Consider the following 14,703-nt stretch of genomic DNA (forward strand, 5'->3'; position numbering starts at 1 on the left):
TCCAATACTTTTCCTCAAGTCAGGTCCTCCTGGTATAGTTAGTGAGTCCACCAGTCCCCTCATTTACCTTGGGACTGCTAGCCCTGCCCAGAGGTGTGCCTTTCACCGTCACCTTGGTCAAGGGGTGTTTCCTCCCATTGTGCTGAATGAAGCTTGCCCTCTTAATGCCCGCAGAATGTACGTAATGCCCCCCTCAATTGACAAAGCACAGCACGATCTTGAGGCTCTGATTCTCCTTTGTTTGGTTTATTGCTATAGGGAGAAACTACTTCCACCGTGCACACACGCACACACAACAATAAAAAGAAGAATCACTTGCAGACCAGAGAAACATGCGCCGCCCAGTTCCCCTGCACTGCTCCCGCTGCCTCTGCTCAGCGTCACTTCTCTCAGCGGGAGGACAGCCTTCCTTGTACCCGCCTGTTTATCTACATCTGGACAGACAAACAAACACCATGACCGGGAATCCTGCAAGCCTGCTCTGTCTGCCTCCCCCTGTCCGCCCATCCCAATGCTCAGAACAGGCACTGCGCCCTGCTGCTGTTGAACCACCAGTAAAATCTACCAAACGCTGCTCGCTGCACCGCTCGCCCCACTGAGGGGCCCTTTATTTTTGCCTATAAAATGGCGCTGTGCACAATTGGTCTCTCCAACCTCTCCACCCCACTGGTGGCAAGGAAATCGTGGGCAGCCAGCAGGGTGCAATTGCGCTGAATTTCTACAGAGGAAGGGAACTTCTCCAACAGTTTCATAAAGGTCAGGTTCCCCATCGACAGGGGTTGCAGCTCCTTCTTTCCTTCCTTCCTTCCTTCCTTCCTTCCTTCCTTCCTTCCTTCCTTCCTTACGGGTTCTTGGTTTTTGCGGTGCTTCTGCAGGTGGCAAAGGCATCAAGTGTGCTGGCAGCCTGGCTCCCATTGCACAATCAGCTAAGGACTGGGGGTGCATGATGGGGAGCAGGTCTGCATGTGTGTATGGGTGTGTTTGTGTGTGAGAGAGAGGAAGAGAGAGAGAGAGAGAGAGAGGGAGAGAGAAGGGTGGGAGAGAGGAGAAGCACAGAAGCAGCCTCCCTCCTGATCCAATCATGTCCAGTGCTGACATTACCCCCTGAACCTCCACTAGTGCCACATGCCACCCTCAGGGGCCAAGGGTTGCCTACCCCTGATTTAGAGGCAAAGAGGAGGGAACCTTGTGGAGATCCCTCATGCTCTTTTCTCACTCATAACACCACTCCTTGTGCCACAGCCAGTAACTAAAAAGGCAATTCAAGATGCCAGTAGAACAAATATGCTGATTCTTCTATTCAGGAGTCCAATCATGTAAGGGTACAATACCATACACACTCTTCCAGTGTTTCCATGAAAAAACAGAGCCATTGCCATAAAGAACGCTCTCTCTCTCTCTCTCTCAATGGATTATACTACTTTTGAATTCTTTTCATTCCTTAATCACATTTCTATACTGCACAATAACCAAAGCTCTCTGAGTGGTTTACAAAAGAATAAAAACCCTTGAAGCACATTATGCACAGTATAAAACCCATTTCCACACACTCTTAAGCAAACAGCACAACACAAAGACACACATATATCTCAGCAATTTTGAACAAAAGTTAATAAGAAAAAATGGCTTCCCCTTGTACAGGGCTAGGGGTGGACGAACGTCCCTTACCTTTCCTCGAAGGACGTTCGTGGTGGGGGGGAGGTGCTTCGCTGCTCCCCCCGCGAAGTTCCGGCCGGGGGGGGAGGCTTCCCGCCTTGGCCCAGCCGAAATTCAGGCCGGGGGGGAGGCTTCCCACCTCGGCCCGGCCGAAATTCAGGCCAGGGAGGAGGCTTCCCGCCTCGCCCGGCCGCGAACGCGAAAGTTTAAAAAAACAACAACACGCCCCCTGATAGGCTACATGACGATTCACGTAGCCTATCACTGCTAGATCTGCAAAGTCAGCAGTGATAGGCTACGTCAATCGTCACGTAGCCTATCACGGGTGACTTAAAAAAAAAAAAGCGCGTACGCTAATGGCGGCCCCCATAGGGAGCCGCCATTCGCGTTCCTTATTTAGTCGCTGTAGTCTACGTAAATGTTTACGTAAACTACGGCGAAAATAAGGGCAACCCAAATAGCGTTGCCCTTATTTTTGCCATAGTCTACGTAATCTTTACGTAGACTACAGCGACCAAATAAGGAACGGGAATGGCGGCTCCCTATGGGGGCTGCCATTATCCGTACACACTTTTTTTTTTTTTTTTAAAGTCACCCGTGATAGGCTATGTGACGATTGACGTAGCCTATCACGGCTGACTTTGCAAATCTAGCCGTGATAGGCTATGTGAATCGTCACATAGCCTATCAGGGGGCTTTTTTTTTTTTCTTTGATTGTAATGGCGGCGGCGGCAGCTGGTCGAAAGACCGGCTGCCGCTCCCGCCCTGCTCGAACACCCGCCGAACCACCGGCCGGACCCGCCTCCGGGAGGGACATTCGGTGAAGGTAAGTCCCGTCCCGGGGGAGGTGCGGGGGGCTGGGGGGGTTCAGAGGATTTCTCCCCGAAACTTGTTCGGGGGGCCGAACACGTTGGCGCTCAGCCCCCCGAAGTTTCGGGGAGAAATTCTATGCCAACCCTATACAGGGCAGGGAAACTCAGCATGATTATGTTATGGGCACACGCTGGACATGTGGGATGGCTGTTCTCAGTTCAAACCAGCCATAGTTCTTCAGTTTGAGACTCTGTCTTATATTCGTAGCATTTCTGGCATTATGCAAATGTTTCTAGTGTGGCATTCTTTAAATGGAAGTTACAGGAGAGGGGTGGATAGTTGAAGCGCCTCAGTAGAATTCAGCTCAGTTTCAGGCTCTTGCAGTTGGTGCCAACCATCAGGCATGGAACTCGGGCTTTTGATCACTTTTCCTAGTGACTTTCCCTGCATGTAAGAAAAGCTCCCATTTCCCCTCTATAAAGAATTCAATTCAATGACTTTTCTGGGCAATTTCTCTTCTTTTCTTCTTCTTCTTTTTTTAAGTTTTGTCATCCTTTCTGCATGTATTTTTTTCTGTCTATGCAGACATTTCATCCCAAATTACCCTCACAAAGTCTGGTGGGGGTGTGAAGAGGCCAGGGGAGACCCTCCGACTGACCTGCAAGGTGTCTGGATTTTCTCTCACAAGCTATGGAGTGCACTCGGTCCATCAGCCTCCAGGAAAGGGACTGGAGTGGGCTGGAGTCATCTGGGGCAGTGGAAGCAATGCCTTCAACAGTGCCCTCCAAAATCAGATCACCATCATAAGAGACTAGGGATGTACGAAACACTTACCTGGTACCGCCCTGGGGCATCTGCGGTGGGGAGGAGGCACTCCGTCCTTCCCCCCGGAATCCTCCCCAGCCAGCTCCGCTCCGCGGCAGGTCTGTGTAGCTGCTGGCTGGGCTGCTGCGGACGCAAATTGTGGCCATCATAGCAGCCACCATTTGCGTCCTTCCAGGCTGCTGTGATAGGCTTCATAAGTATTTACATAGCCTATCACAGCAAAGAGCAGGGACGCAAATGGGGGCCGGTATGCCATTTGCGTGGCTGCCTTTACTGTGATAGGCTATCTAAATACTTACGTAGCCTGTCATGGCCTAGAGCAGGGGCGCAAACAGCGTAGCAGCCGCCGTTTGCATCCCTGGCTCTTTGCCGTGATAGGCTACATAAATACTTATGTAGCCTATCACAGCAGCCTGCAAGGACACAAATGGCAGCTGCTATGATGCCCGCCATTTGCGGCTGCAGCAGCCTGCCGAGAGACCAGCCGCCGCCACCTCCACACCCGCCCCAGGTAAGCTTCGTCCTGGGGGGATTCTGCGGGGGGGGGGTGGCGGATGGGAGGCTGTTCTGCCATGGGTTTCGGGGGGCTGAATGCCAGTGTATTCAGCCTCACTGAAATCCATGGCGGAATTCTCCGCCATCCCTACAAGAGACATTTCAACAAGCCAGGTGTTTCTGCAACTGAGTGCCCTGGCATGAGGAAAGGGTAGGAAAGGGTAGGAGAGGCAGTACAAAAACTTCACTTCCTGAAAAAGAGGCAAGAGTCATTCATGGGTTTGTGTGCAGCAGCTTGAGATGACATCATTTGTCTCTTCAGGGATCTGGTGTTGCTAGTGCTGTGCCAAAATCTGGCGTCTAATTTCCTGAATGTTTTCTCCTGCCGTGAAAGATGCTTCCATTGTTCTGCCTCATTCTCTGGGCATTTTATAATTTATTTTTACGGTGTTTTACAGCATACTGCAATGTGGCTGGCGGCGATGTGTAATGCAGGGGGTAGGGAGTTACACACATTTACCTGTTGCTCTGCAACCTCTCATTGAGGCCATCAGACTATGGTCCGGCACCTCCACAGCCTGAACTGACTGTGATGACAAGGGCCCTGTCTACATGGCACTGCTTTCAGCCGTCACTCTGTCACAACTGTGCAGCATTTCAGCTTCGAATGAGCTTCTGCTGGGATCCACTCGCGATTTACTGCACAATTCCCTAACAGTCTCCGCTGTGCCCTCTTCTTTGCCATTATATGTTAATGAGCAGCTGTGAGCAGGGGGTGCAACACTTCAGCAACTCTTTGGTATTTTAGGGGTTTCATATTCATATTTTAGGGGTGTCTTTCTGTCCCTCATTAGGTAAAAAGTGGGTGTTCTGCACTCCTTTATTTCCACACCCTCTGTTAGTTCCCCAGCCTGAGACTCTCCCTGTGGTTCGCACTCACAATCGTCAGCAGCATGTGCCTACCCATTTCTCTGAAATGGTGGCCAGAGTGTAACTGGTCCTCCTTGAAGACCCCTGCCGTCCGGCCCTTGGGCACTGAGTTCAAAAGCAACCATTGCAAAGATGCGAAGCTGCAGAAAGGTCCGAAAGTGTGATTAAGTAACTGAAAATGTGTCTCTGTGCCTCTGTAACTGTGCAGCTGCAAAGTAGGGATGTATGAAAGTCACTTACCTTTGACGAAATTTGCTTTGCAGTGGGGGGAAGGTGCTCCGTCCCTCCCCCCAAAATTCTGGCCGGGAGGGGAGGTGTCCCATCCCTCCCGCCACAAATCCCGGCCGGCCGGGAACGCAAATAGCGGTGGCTACGTTTGCGTCCCTGCAGTCAGCCATGATAGGCTACGTAAATGTTTACGTAGCCTATCACGGCTGAGTGAAAAAAAAAAACTGCACGTATGCAAATGGCGGCGTACATGGGCGCCACCATTTGCGTTCCTCATTTTGGCACGTGTAGTCTACGTAAACATTTACATACACTACGGCGAAAATAAGGGGAACGCAAATAGCGTAGATGCTACGCTATTTGCGTTCCCCTTATTTTCGCTGTAGTCTACGTAAATGTTTACGTAGACTACACATGCCAAAAATACGCGCGGCTTTTTTGTTTTTTGTTTTCACTCAGCCGTGATAGGCTACGTAAACATTTATGTAGCCTATCACGGTATTTTTTGAAAATCTAGCCATGATAGGCTACGTAAATCTTTACGTAGCCTATCACATTTTTTTTTTTTTTAACTGGAAATGGTGGCAGCAGCCAGTCGGAAGACCAGCCGCCGCAGCCACCACCACCGCCGAACTGCCGCCGAACTGCTGCCGGAGCCGCTGTCGCCAGGGAGATTCGCCAAAGGTAAGTCCCGTCCCGGGGGGGGGCGGGGGGGCAGACTGTTTCGCCACTGGTTTCTGGGGGCCGAATGCACTGGCATTCAGCCTCCCCAAGATTCGTGGTGAAATTCTCTGACAACCCTACTGCAAAGGGACGGGGGGAGCAAAGGGGTGACACAGAGTGACGCAAGCACAACTAGGGATGTACGAATCCCTTACTTGGCTCTGCACAGGGGCATCTGCAGTGGGGGGAAGGTGCTCCTTCCCTCCCCCTGGAATACTCCCTGGCCGGCTCTGCTCCATGGCAGCTCCGCGGAGCTGCTGGATGGGGCCGTCCGCAGCCGGAGTTCCGGCCATGGCTGGGCTGCTGCGGCCACAAATGGCAGCCATCGTAGTGGCTGCCATTTGCATCCTTGCAAGCAGCCGTGATAGGCTATGTAAGTATTTATGTAGCCTATCACGGCAAAGAGCAGGGATGCAAATAGCAGCCGCTACGCCATTTGCGTCCCTGCTTTTTGCCATGATAGGCTATGTAAATACTTATGTACCCTATCTAGGGATGGCGGAGAATTTCTCCCCGAAACTTCGGGGGGCCGAGCGCCAATGTGTTCGGCCTGCCGAACAAGTTTCGGGGAGAAATCCTCCGAACCCCCCCCGCCCCCCGCACCCCCCCCCGGGACGGGACTTACCTTCACCGAATGTCCCTCCCGGTGGCGGGTCTGGCCGGCAGTTCGGCGGGTGTTCGAGCAGGGCGGGAGCGGCAGCCGGTCTTTCGACCGGCTGCCGCCGCCGCCATTGCAATCAAAGAAGAAAAAAAAATGCCCCCTGATAGGCTACGTGACGATTCACGTAGCCTATCATGGCTAGATTTGCAAAGTCAGCCGTGATAGGCTACATCAATCGTCACGTAGCCTATCATGGGTGACTTAAAAAACAACAACAGCGCGTACGCAAATGGCGGCGACCATGGCTACGCTAATGCGTTCCCCTTATTTTCGCTGTCTTAGGCTATATAAATGTTTATGTAGACTAAGAAGTGCCAAAATAAAGAACGCAAATGGTGGCGGCCATGGCCACCGCCATTTGCGTACACGCGTTTTTGTTTTTTGTTTTAAATCAGCCATGATAGGCTACGTAAACATTTACGTAGCCTATCACGGCTGACTGTAGGGACACAAACAGCAGTGGCTATGGCCGCCGCCATTTGCGTCCCTGCTAGCCAGCTGCCGGATGTCTGGCTGCTGGCGGAGCCGGCCGGCAGCTCCGCAGAATCACTGCGGAGAGGAGCCGGCCGGCGGGGATTCTGGGGGGGAGGTACGGAGTGCCTCTCCCCCCAGCCAGGATTCTGGGGGGAGGGACGGAACACCTCCTCCCCAACATCAACATAATCCGCAGAAAGGTAAGTCACTTTCGTACATCTCTAGAAATAGGATAAACCCATTTTTTAAAAAGAAAAGAAAAACCTAGACAGAGTGGATTTCTCACACATCTCAAAAGTGATCCACATCACATGGACTAATATGCAGCTTGAAACATCGTTTTCCTTCAGATTTCACATTTCTCTGATTTTTGCATTGCTTTTTTTGTACAAAAAACATACAAAAATGAGTATTAAAAGTGTATTTTTGAAGAACATGTTTAGAAATGTGTATTTTGAGACAGTGTATGTTTCTATAGCCATACTGTATGAGAAATAAATTCAAAAGTATGTAGTGAAAAAAGCATTTAAATAAAATGTTCATATACATCAGTTTTTAAAATAATAATAATAAAAAAGCTGGTGGAAGCTAACGAACTTGTGAAACAAAGCACTTCTGTATCAGGGCACAGTTCAGCACTGACATTCACTTCCACATGACATAGTGATGGCCACCACATTGGATGCTTTTAAAAGGGGTTAGACAAATTCATGGTGGATAAGGCTATTAATGGCTACTAGTCCTGATGGCTGTATGCTACCCCCAGTATCGTGGGCAGTGTTCCTATGTACACCAGTCTCTGGGAAAGGTTGGTGGAGGGTGCTGTTGCACCCAAGTCCTGCTTATGGTTTCCCATTCGCCCCTGATTGGCTACTGTGTGAATAGAATGCTGGACTCGGTGGACCTTTCGTCTCATCCAGCATGGATTTCCTTACGAACTTATGTCCCCATCTCTACATTTGAAAGAGACATGCAGCCGATCTATGCTTTCTGACAAATACACCTATCTGATACTCAAGTATCAAAGTACGTGTCCATCTTATTCACACATTACAGGAAACTGTGTGTGTGTGTGTGTGTAGGGGTGGTGGTTATTGAACATCTAAACCAAATATATGAATGGACACTCTCAGAAATTGATGACATGGAGCTGTTCCGACCTTAGGTGATCCCTTCACACACATCTCCTTCCCCTGCTGCAACTTGGATTGACACTGACACATGAAACAGCTGAGAAGCTCGCCTGTCAACATGCTCCTCAGCTGGTCCAGGCACAATGCTTCAGCAGCCCCACCGTGCACCTCCCACCCTACTCCCCATTGCCAATCAGCTAGGGACTGGGGGTGCATGATGGGGAACAGGTCTGCATGTGTGTGTGTGTGTGTGTGTGTGTGTGGGAGAGAGAGAGAGAGAGAGAGAGAGAGGAGAAGCACAGATCCAGCCTCCCTCCTGATCCAGTCATGTCCCATGCTGACATTTTACCCCCTGAATGTCCACTAGTGCCACATGCCACCCTCAGGGACCAAAGGTTGCTCACCCCTGATTTAGAGGCAAAGAGGACGGAACATCATGGATATCCCTCATGCTCTTTCCTTGCCTGTAATGCCACCCCTTGTGCCACAGGCAGTAAAAAGGCAATCCCAGGCGCCAGTTGAAAAAATATGCTGATTCATTGGGTAATGACAGAGCCATTGCCATAGCAAATACATATACTGTTTTGTTTTTTTATTGTATATGTTCAATGGATTATACTACTTTTGAATTCATTTTATTCCTTTTTTACTTTTCCACACTGCACAATAACCAAAGCTCTCTGGGTGGTTTACAAAGATTAAAAACCCTCAAAGTGCATCATACACAGTATAAAAACCATTTCCATAGGATCTTAAACTAACAGCACAACACAAAGACACACATGTATCTCAGCAATTTTAAACAATAATTTTTTTAAAATGGCTTCCCATTGTAGAGGGCAGAGAAAATGAGGATTATTATGTTATGCACAAAAGCTGAACATGTGGGACTGCTTTTCTCACTTGAAACCACCCGTACTAGTTCAGTTTGAGACTCTGTCCTATATTCGTAGCATTTCTGGCATTATGCAAATGTTTCTAGTGTGGCCTTCTTTAAAGGAAAGTTCCTGGACAGGGGCAGATAATTCAGTAGAATTCAGCTCAGCTTCAGGCCCTTGGAGTTGGTGCCAGCAATCAGTCATGAAACTCAGGCTTTTGATCACTTTCCTATTGACCTTTCCTGCATGTAAGAAAAAGTCCCATTTACCCCTCTGTGAACAATTCAATGACTTTTCTGTGTAATTGTCTCATGTTTCTTCTTAATTTTGTCATCCTTCATGTTCTTCCTCTGTCTGTGCAGACATTGCATCACAAATTACCCTCACAGAGAGTGGTGGGGGTGTGAAGAGTCCAGGGGAGACCCTCCGACTGACCTGCAAGGTGTCTGGATTTTCTATCACAAGCCGTGGAGTTCACTGGGTCCGTCAGCCTCCAGGAAAGGGACTGGAGTGGGCTGGAGTTATCTGGGGTGATGGAAGCAATGCCTATAACAGTGCCCTCCAAAATCGGATCGCCATTACGAGAGACACCTCAACAAGCCAGGTGTTCCTGCAACTGAGAGCCCTGTTGTCAGAAGACACGGCCATGTATTACTGTGCGAGAGACACAGTGAGGAAAGTGTAGGAGCGGCAGTACAAAAACTTCACTTCCTGAAAAGGAGGCATGACTCATTCATGGGTTTATGTGCAACAGCTTGAAATGTGATCGTTTGTCCTTGTTTCTTTCCTCAGGCACAGAGGCACACTATTTGAAGCGCTACAGCATTGGATGGAACCTGATCCTTTAGGGGGAGTGCCACCCCCTCCAGAACAGGTTGAATATCACCTAGCCAGGCAGACAAGCCACCCGCTAACAGTACCTCCGTCTTGTCTGGATTGAGTTTCAGTTTATTGGCCCTCATCCAGTCCATGACTGTGCCCAGCCACTGATTCAGGATAGCCACTGCCTCACCTGTGTTTGGTGAGAAAGAGAGGTAGAGCTGGGTGTCATCCGCATATTGATGGCACCTCAGGCCACACCTCTGGACAACCTCCCCCAGCGATTTAATGTTGATGTTGAATAGTGTGTGTGTGGGGGGATAAAATAGAGCCCTGTGGAACCCCATGCCATAATTGCCATGGCACAGAGCAATAATCCCCTGGAATCACCTTCTGGAATTGGCCATCCAAGTAGGAGCAGAACCACTCCAGTGCAGTGCCTCCAACTCCCAACCCAGAAAACCTATCCAGAAGGATACCATGGTCTATGGTATCAAAAGCCACTGAGAAGTCCAGGAGAATCAACAGGGTCACACTCCCCATGTCTCTCTCCCTGCAGAAGTCATCCCACAGAGCGACCAAGGCAGTTTCCATTCCAAAACCAGGCCTGAAGCCTGATTGAAATGGATCTAGATAATGTGTTTCATTCAAGATTGCCTGGAGCTGTTCCACAACCCCTTGCTCCAGCACCTTGCCCAGGAAGGGGATGTTGGCCACTGGCCTATAATCATTAAAATCCTTGGGGTCCAGGCTAGGCTTTCTCAGGAGTGGTCTGATTACCACCTCTTTTAAAGGGGCCAGCTGTCAAGAACACTTTGGTGGCTTCTCCCAGTAGATTCCAATAGCCAACTCAAGACACAGAGGAAAGGATTTATTTTCAAACCTTTAATCCTTTTAATCCACAGGTCTGTGTCTCTGTGTGTGTGTGTGTGTGTGTGTGTGTGTGTGAGAGAGAGAGAGAGAGAGAGAGAGAGAGGTGGGAGAGAGAAGAGACACAGATCCAACCTCCCTCCTGATCCAATCATGTCCCATGCTGACATTTTACCTCCTGAACTTCCACTAGTGCCACATGCCACCCTCAGGGGCCTAAGGCTGCTCATCTCTGATTTAGAGGCAAAGAGGACAGAACATCGTGGATATCCCTCATGCTCTTCCCTTACCTGTAACTCCATCCCTTGCGCCACAGCCAGTAAAAAGGCAATCCCAGATGCCAGTTGAAAAAATACGCTGATTCTTCTATTCAGGAATCCTATCATGTCAGGGAACAATGCAATACATATTGCCCTCTTCCAGTGTTTACATGGGAAAATAAAAAGAGCCATTGCCATAGCAAATACATATACTGTTTTGTTTTGTTTTTTATTGCATATGTTCAGTGGATGATACTACTTCTGAATTCATTTCATTCCTTTATTACTTTTCCACACTGCATAATAACCAAAGCTCTCTGGGTGGTTTACAAAGATTAAAAACCCTCAAAGTACATCATACACAGTATAAAAACCATTTCCATAGGATCTTAAACTAACAGCACAACACAAAGACACACATGTATCTCAGCAATTTTAAACAAGAATAACAATAAAAAAGACTTGCCATTGTAGAGGGCAGAGAAAATGAGCATGATTATGTTATGCACACAAGCTGGACATGTGGGACTGCTTTTCTCACTTGAAACCACCCGTACTTGTTCACTTGGAGACTCTGTCCTATATTCGTAGCATTTCTGGCGTTATGCAAATGTTTCTAGTGTGGCCTTCTTTAAAGGAAAGTTCCTGGACAGGGGCAGATAATTCAGTAGAATTCAGCTCAGCTTCAGGCCCTTGGAGTTGGTGCCAGCAATCAGGCATGGAACTCAGGCTTTTGATCACTTTCCTATTGGCCTTTCCTGTATGTAAGAAAAAGTCCCATTTACCCCTCTGTGGACAATTCAATGACGTTTCTGTGTAATTGTCTCATGTTTCTTCTTAATTTTGTCATCCTTCATGTTCTTCTTCCTCTGTCTGTGCAGACATTGCATCACAAATTACCCTCACAGAGAGTGGTGGGGGTGTGAAGAGTCCAGGGGAGACCCTCCGACTGACCTGCAAGGTGTCTGGATTTTCTATCACAAGCCGTGGAGTTCACTGGGTCCGTCAGCCTCCAGGAAAGGGACTGGAGTGGGCTGGAGTTATCGAGGGTGGTGGAAGCAATTCCTATAATAGTGCCCTCCAAAATCGGATCGCCATCACGAGAGACACCTCAACAAGCCAGGTGTTCCTGCAACTGAGTGCCCTGTTGTCAGAAGACACGGCCATGTATTACTGTGCGAGATACACAGTGAGGAAAGTATATGAGAGGCAGTACAAAAACTTCACTTCCTGAAAAGGAGGCATGAGTCATTCATGGGTTTGTGTGCAACAGCTTGAAATGAGATCGTTTGTCCTTGTTTCTTTCCTCAGGCACAGAGGCACAATATTTGAAGTGCTACAGTATTGGATGGAACCTGATCCTTTAGGGGGAGTGCCACCCCCTCCAGAACAGGTTGAATATCACCTAGCCAGGCAGACGAGCCACCTGCTAACAGTACCTCCGTCTTGTCTGGATTGAGTTTCAGTTTATTGGCCCTCATCCAGTCCATGACCATGCCCAGCCACTGATTCAGGACAGCCACTGCCTCACCTGGGTTTGATGAGAAAGAGAGGTAGAGCTGGGTGTCATCCGCATATTGATGGCACCTCAGCCCACACCTCTGGATAACCTCCCCCAGCGGTTTCCTGTAGATATTAAACAGCATAGGGGATAAAATAGAGCCCTGTGGAACCCCATACCATAATTGCCATGGCACAGAGCAATAATCCCCTGGAATCACCTTCTGGAATTGGCCATCCAAGTAGGAGCAGAACCACTCCAGTGCAGTGCCTCCAACTCCCAACCCAGAAAACCTATCCAGAAGGATACCATGGTCTATGGTATCAAAAGCCACTGAGAGGTCCACGAGAATCAACAGGGCCATACTCCCCATGTCTCACTCCCTGAATAGGTCATCCCACAGGGTGACCAAGGCAGTTTCTGTTCCAAAACCAGGCCTGAAGCCTGATTGAAATGGATCTAGATAATTCATTTCATTCAAGAGTGCCTGGAGCTGTTCCACAACCCCTTGCTCCAGCACCTTGCCCAGGAAGGGGACGTTATAATCGTTAACATCCTCGGAGTCCAGGCTAGGCTTTCTCAGGAGTGATCTGATTACCACCTCTTTTAAAGGGGCCAGCACCACTCCCTCTCTCAAGGAGGCATTGGCAACCTCCTGGATCCAGCCAGTCATCCCCTCCTGGGTTGATGTAATAAGCCATGAAGGGCAAGGGTCGAGCACACAAGCGGTCAATCAAACTTGGCCAAGCTCCTTGTTCGCATCCTCAGGCCTCAATACTTATCCGATAAAACTGGACCAGACGGTGTTCTGAATTCCTCTGCCAATGGAATGGCATTAATCGTGGTGTCCAATTCATGACGAGTCTGAGTGACTTTATCTTCAAAGTGCCATGCAAAGTCATCTCAGCGTGCAACCGAGGATTCCAGAGTCTCTCTCCCTGGCCCAGAACCAGCTTATGCTTTTGCAACAGTATCAGAGGCTGTACTCGTTGGCCTGTCCTTACCATCAGTTAGATTGGTGGACACTAGGGATGGACGGATCTCCCCGCGCCTGCGCCACACAGCTTTCACTGAAATTCAGCTCTTATCCGATCCAGGCAATTGGTCCAGGGTGAGCGGCTGGGCGGTTCAAAGGATGCTCAAGAGTGGCAGGTGGGCATCTGCTCCCTCCACAAGCAGCGTTTGCCACTAAAATGGCAGCTCATACGTTCCATAAGTATCCCATCTATACAAATGGGGTCTTAAAGGGGCAATGTCTGCAACATATCAATTCACCCATATGAGCCAGCTCATGTTTCTCAATAGTATCGGAGGCCGTGCTTCTTGTCCTGCCATTACTGTCAGTTAGAGTGATGGGCACTAGGAACAGGGCCTCCTCAGCCGTGTCCCATATTCAGGAAACTCTTCCACAAAGGATATGCAGTTCTGCCCCTCAGGAAATATGTGCAAAGGGTTGTAAACATGCTGCTGTTTCATATATGTTTCATTGCTATGTCTCCGAAAGTGTGAGTGTAAGTGAGTGCATCTGTGTATGCATGTAAGCCCACCCACCCACACTCCACCACCACCACCACCACCCAAAATATTTTCTGTTTAAATGTTGTGTTTAGTGCTTTCGATGTTCACTCAAGTTCCAAAATGCTTGGAACATGTTATTTAGGAAATACGGATATGGTGTGATATCCTATGCTATGGTTAGTTCCAGCCTCACCAGTACCTTGGAGCTGGATGGCTGTGAGGGGCAGAGTGGTGGAGGTTCCAGTCAGGTACTGAATTTTCTTATTGCTGATTGTTTAAAATTGCAGATAGATAGATAGATAGATAGATAGATAGATAGATAGATAGATAGATAGACAGACAGACAGACAGACAGACAGGACAGATTAAGAACAGATGACTGCTTTTTTAAAAAAAATATATGCTTTGAGCTAAATGTTTTGGCTTCCTCCCTCATCAGTAGCTGTGCTGTTAAATGGATACAAGGAGTGGCAGATTATAATGCCTGGAGATGACAATTCCTTTGGAGAATACAGAGGTGCGACTGCTACAACGCTTACGAATTGTCCTCTGGATTAAGGCCATTTGGACTAAGGGTTCTGAGTCTGTAGATCCAGAGGGTTTCTCTGTTGTCCAGCATGCCAGTGTCTTTTGTTTGTTCTCTTGGAAGCAGTTGCACATCAGAGAGATGATGTGCAGGTGAGCAAAAATGTCTTGCAAAAGGCTGCTCCAGATTTTTTGATAAAATAACAGATTTGTGGTTACAGAATTTTGCTGCTACATCTGTGGTTGTTTTCCCCAACATATTGCATATGACATCTATTTTTCTTTTTTCTTTTTCTTTTTACATTCAATTAAAGAAACCACATTAGTGGACGTGCATGTTCCTGATTGTCAAATGCAATATGTTTTGTTAGTGAATGTGCTCCTGAAAGAAGTG

At 48.5% G+C, this 14,703-nt stretch overlaps 1 pseudogene; it reads left to right on the plus strand.

Moving 5' to 3' along the window:
- Window positions 1-11,483: 11,483 nt before the first annotated feature.
- Window positions 11,484-13,381, plus strand: LOC146342874 (immunoglobulin heavy variable 2-4 pseudogene; annotated as a pseudogene).
- The last annotated feature ends 1,322 nt before the right edge of the window (window positions 13,382-14,703 follow it).

The sequence above is a fragment of the Heloderma suspectum genome, chromosome 6 (assembly GCF_057233095.1).
Source record: "Heloderma suspectum isolate Gila_16-S chromosome 6, 16-S_ref, whole genome shotgun sequence".
Lineage (NCBI taxonomy): Eukaryota > Metazoa > Chordata > Lepidosauria > Squamata > Helodermatidae > Heloderma > Heloderma suspectum.